Source organism: Oncorhynchus kisutch, linkage group LG20 (genome assembly GCF_002021735.2).
Source record: "Oncorhynchus kisutch isolate 150728-3 linkage group LG20, Okis_V2, whole genome shotgun sequence".
NCBI lineage: Eukaryota > Metazoa > Chordata > Actinopteri > Salmoniformes > Salmonidae > Oncorhynchus > Oncorhynchus kisutch.
In genome coordinates this window covers 11,412,943-11,417,786 of record NC_034193.2, presented here as the reverse complement: position 1 = coordinate 11,417,786, position 4,844 = coordinate 11,412,943, and the positions used below count along the sequence as shown (strand labels likewise).

The 4,844-nt window shown below is 44.7% G+C and overlaps 1 pseudogene; it reads left to right on the top strand.

Moving 5' to 3' along the window:
- Nucleotides 1-2,442: 2,442 nt before the first annotated feature.
- Nucleotides 2,443-3,492, top strand: LOC109866083 (tripartite motif-containing protein 29-like; annotated as a pseudogene).
- The last annotated feature ends 1,352 nt before the right edge of the window (nucleotides 3,493-4,844 follow it).

Here is a 4,844-nt window from a genome sequence, read left to right as displayed (position 1 = left end):
CGATTTTTGCAATTCGTTCCAGTCACAGGCAGCAGAGTACTGGAACGAAAGGCGGCCAAATGAGGTGTTGGCTTTAGGGATGATCAGTGAGATACACCTGCTGGAGCGCGTGCTACGGATGGGTGTTGCCATCGTGACCAGTGAACTGAGATAAGGCGGAGCTTTACCTAGCATGGACATGTAGATGACCTGGAGCCAGTGGGTCTGGCGACGAATATGTAGCGAGGGCCAGCCGACTAGAGCATACAAGTCGCAGTGGTGGGCTTTAGTGACAAAACGGATGGCACTGTGATAGACTGCATCCAGTTTGCTGAGTAGAGTGTTGGAAGCCATTTTGTAGATGACATCGCCGAAGTCGAGGATCGGTAGGATAGTCAGTTTTACTAGGGTAAGCTTGGCGGCGTGAGTGAAGGAGGCTTTGTTGCGGAATAGAAAGCCGACTCTTGATTTGATTTTCGATTGGAGATGTTTGATATGAGTCTGGAAGGAGAGTTTGCAGTCTAGCCAGACACCTAGGTACTTATAGATGTCCACATATTCAAGGTCGGAACCATCCAGGGTGGTGATGCTAGTCGGGCATGCGGGTGCAGGCAGCGATCGGTTGAAAAGCATGCATTTGGTTTTACTAGCGTTTAAGAGCAGTTGGAGGCCACGGAAGGAGTGTTGTATGGCATTGAAGCTCGTTTGGAGGTTAGATAGCACAGTGTCCAATGACGGGCCGAAAGTATATAGAATGGTGTCGTCTGCGTAGAGGTGGATCAGGGAATCGCCCGCAGCAAGAGCAACATCATTGATATATACAGAGAAAAGAGTCGGCCCGAGAATTGAACCTTGTGGCACCCCCATAGAGACTGCCAGAGGACCGGACAGCATGCCCTCCGATTTGACACACTGAACTCTGTCTGCAAAGTAATTGGTGAACCAGGCAAGGCAGTCATCCGAAAAACCGAGGCTACTGAGTCTGCCGATAAGAATATGGTGATTGACAGAGTCGAAAGCCTCAAACTCAAACCTGGACCTCAAAGCCAATTCCACTGCATTTTGTATTGTCCCACTCTAATCAGGGACCAACAACCTCTCCCTCAATGTGAGCAAGAAAAAGGAGATGATTGTGGGCTACAGGAAAAGGAGGGCTGAACAGGCCACCATTTACATCGACAGGGCTGAAGTGGAGCGTGTTGAGAGTTTAAAGTTCCTTGGTGTCCACATCACCAACAAACTATCATGGTCCAAACACACCAAGACAGTCATGAAGAGGGCACGACAACACCTTTCCCCCTCAGGAGACTGGAACAATTTGGCAAGGGTCCCCAAATCCTCAAAAAATCCTGACTGGTTCCATCACCGCCTGGTATGGCAACTGCTTGAACGGCAAGCGGTACCGGAGCACCAAGTCTAGTTCCAAAAGGCTCCTGAACAGCTTCTACCCCCAAGCTATAAGACTGCTGAACAAGTAATCAAACAGCCACCTGGACTACTTACATTTTGTTTTAACACTGCTGCTACTTGCTGTTAATATTCTAGGCATAGTCAATTTACCCTTACCTACATGTACAAATTACCTCGAATAACCTGTACATCCGCACATTTACTCAGTACCGGTGCCCCCTGTACTGCCTCGCTATTGTTATGTAATTCTACTGTGTTACTTTTTTATTTTCACTATATTTTACTTTGTAAATATTTTCTTCATTAACTCTATTTATTGACCTGCACTGTTGGTTAAGGGCTTGTAAGTAAGCATTTCACGGTAAGGTCTACAACTGTTGTATTCGGCGTATGTGACAAATAAAATTAGATTTGATTTAGACTGGGGACACCAGGTGTGTGCAATTAATTATTAGGTACAACAGAAAACCAGCAGGTTCCGAACCTCATAGGGTTTGAGTTGAGTACCACTGGTATGGTTTGAAAACAGCCTGACTCTAAAAATAACTCTGTCCCTTTAAGAGCAGCAGAGCAGGGAGGACTTGAGTGCTGATGCCACTTTGCTTAAAAAAACACTTGTGAGCAGGAATTACAAATGGTAACGAAATCTCATACTCTTTACACAAGTTTCACAAAGTCTACCCTTCGTCAAGTCAAAGAGGAGTAAGCACACTCAGGTGGGTAAAGAGAGAAACAGAGATATTTACCTGGACGTGTGGAATTCTGACATAATCATTGCACTTCCTGTTTTTCTTCCTATATTCCACTTTTGTAAAATTCTGATAACATAAAGTGGAGCAAAAAAAGTATTTAGTCAGCCACCAATTGTGCAAGTTCTCCAACTTAAAAAAAGATGAGAGAGGCCTGTAATTTTCATCATATGTACACTTTGACAGACAACTATGACAGACAAAATCAGAAAACAAAATCTGAAAATCACATTGTAGGATTTTTTATGAATTTATTTGCAAATTATGGTGGGAAATAAGTATCAGAATCTGTTGTTCTGAAGAGCAGTTCCAGTGCTCTGTCTGGAAGTGTTCACTGAGCTTGTAAGGTCTGTATCAGTGGATATTGGGATACAACTGACCTGTGCCAGGTTCCAATGTGTAAACAAATATTCCACCGAAGACCAGAGCTAAAAACCAACACAGCATTCAGAGATGTTGTAGATCATTTTAAGATGATCAGAATCAGAGACACAGACACAGATGAGTCCCCTGCCGAGGCTGGGGAAGTGTTCTGTGATGTCTGCACTGGGACAAAGCTCAAGGCCCTGAAGTCCAGCCTGGAGTACCTGACCTCTTTCTGTGAGTCTCACCTGCAGCCTCATCAGAGAGTCTAATAGACCCCGTTGAGAACCTGGAAGACAGGATGTGTAATAAGCATGACAGACTGCTGGAGCTGTTCTGTAGCACCGACCAGACGTGTGTGTGTGTGTGTCAGTTCTGCATTGAGACAGACCACAAGACTCACCACGCCGTCCCACTAGAGGAAGAGTGTGGAGAGAGGAAGGTTCAGCTGGGGAAGACAGAGCGACAGATACGGCAGATGATCCAGGAGCGACTAGAGAAGGTTCAGATCAAACATTCAGTAGAGTTCAGCAAGAGAGATGCACAGAGCGAGATGGCAGACAGCCTGCAAGTATTCAGTGATCTGATGGATTCCATTCAGAGAAGCCAGGCTGAGTTCATTGAGGTGGTTGAGGAAAAGCAGAAAGCAGCAGAGAATCAGGCTGAAGGGTTTATTAAAGAACTGGAGCAGGAAATCAATGACCTATGTAGGAGACACACTGAGTTGGAACAGCTCTCACACACTGAGGAACACACCCTCCAGAGCTTCCCATCCCTGTGTACCCCTCCAAATACTAAGGACTGGTCTGAGATCAGTGTTCACAGTGAGCTGTGTGTGGCGAATGTGAGGAGAGTTTTGAGGAGCTCTGTGTCTGAGCTGGAGAAGACTGCTAGGAGAGCATTTTCTGAGATTGAGGAAAAATTCAATAAAGCATTGGAGAAGTTTCCTGACATCAATCTGAAGAAGATGCAGCAGTTTGTGACTCTGTGACCCTGATACAGAAAAGGCCTTTCTCAGCCTGTCTGCGGACGGAAACAAGTGAGAGGTGTACAGAAGCGGCACCCGCTAACACCGCAAAAAATGTTGGTAGTTTCAATAGCTCTGTCCTGGGAAAAGAGGTCTTCTCCTCTGGGAGATTCTATGATGAGTTGCAGGTGGAGGAGGTGACTTGTTGGGAGTTAGGAGTGGCCAGAGAGTCCATCGACAGGAAGGGGTTGTCACTGAGCCCTGAGAATGGATTCTGGACTGTGGGACTTTAAAAAGGGGATAGTTGTCAGGCCAACAACTCTCCTTCTCTAACTCTATTCATTGAGAAGCCCAAGAAAGTAGGGGTGTTTGTGGATTATGAGGAGGGTTAGGTATCCTTCTACAATGTGGAGGCCAGGGCTCATATCTACTCTTTCATTGGTTACATTCACTGAGAAACTCTATCCATGCTTCAACCATGCTAATCTTGGTGCTGGTAAAAACACTGCCCCATTGGTCATTAATCCTGTCAATTACAAAGACTGAATCAGAGTCCTCTAATGTCATGGAGGTTTCAGCAACACAGAATCGGCAATGTAATAAAAATTACGAACCTGACAAAGCTGAAAACGAAACGTGTTTGTTAATGCAAAATGTGAATAAGTGCTTAAGCCTGTCTTCTCTTGTGATTTCTACACTTGTTTTTTCATACTGCTTGTTCCTGCCAGCACCTGGGTCTAGACTGTGACAGAAAAATTACGTATTTACCACATTTGTTGGATATTTAACAATGATTTACTTAACAAACAGTAAATGTCCTATTACTGCTGTGTTTTATGGTCTCCACTCTAGCACCCTGCAGCTAATCTGGGTGTAGGGTTTTACTGGAGAAGCTTGAGCTGACAAATGATTGATATGTTGGTGATAAAACCAACAGTCACATTCCATTCTATGATTAGTGGTGCATGTGAGACATATGTCTATGTCTGACTGAGCCTGCATTCCATAGACAAGAAATGGTGTATGTTTAACCCAAGATAGAGAAAGCCTGGAGGAACAGAACAAAGGCCTCAGTATTCCTAATTATCCTGCCATGTGGGGAAACTAAGATGAGGTAGGGTTCAAAATAACATCAGAGGCAGATAAACAGGAGATGGACCCAGAGTGGCTCTCTCATTTAGCCATTTTGCACCTTGCAGATTGTGGTTGTTGTGGATGGCGGTTCACAAATCTAAATGTGTATTTGAACCCCAAAATGGTTGAATTCAAGAAGTTAACAATGCCCATCAATCAATGTTTTTGAAACCAGTGACAGACAGTGAAAAATGTGCTCTTGCAACAGCTGCATAGTGTGGATCCAAGCCTATGTAATAAAA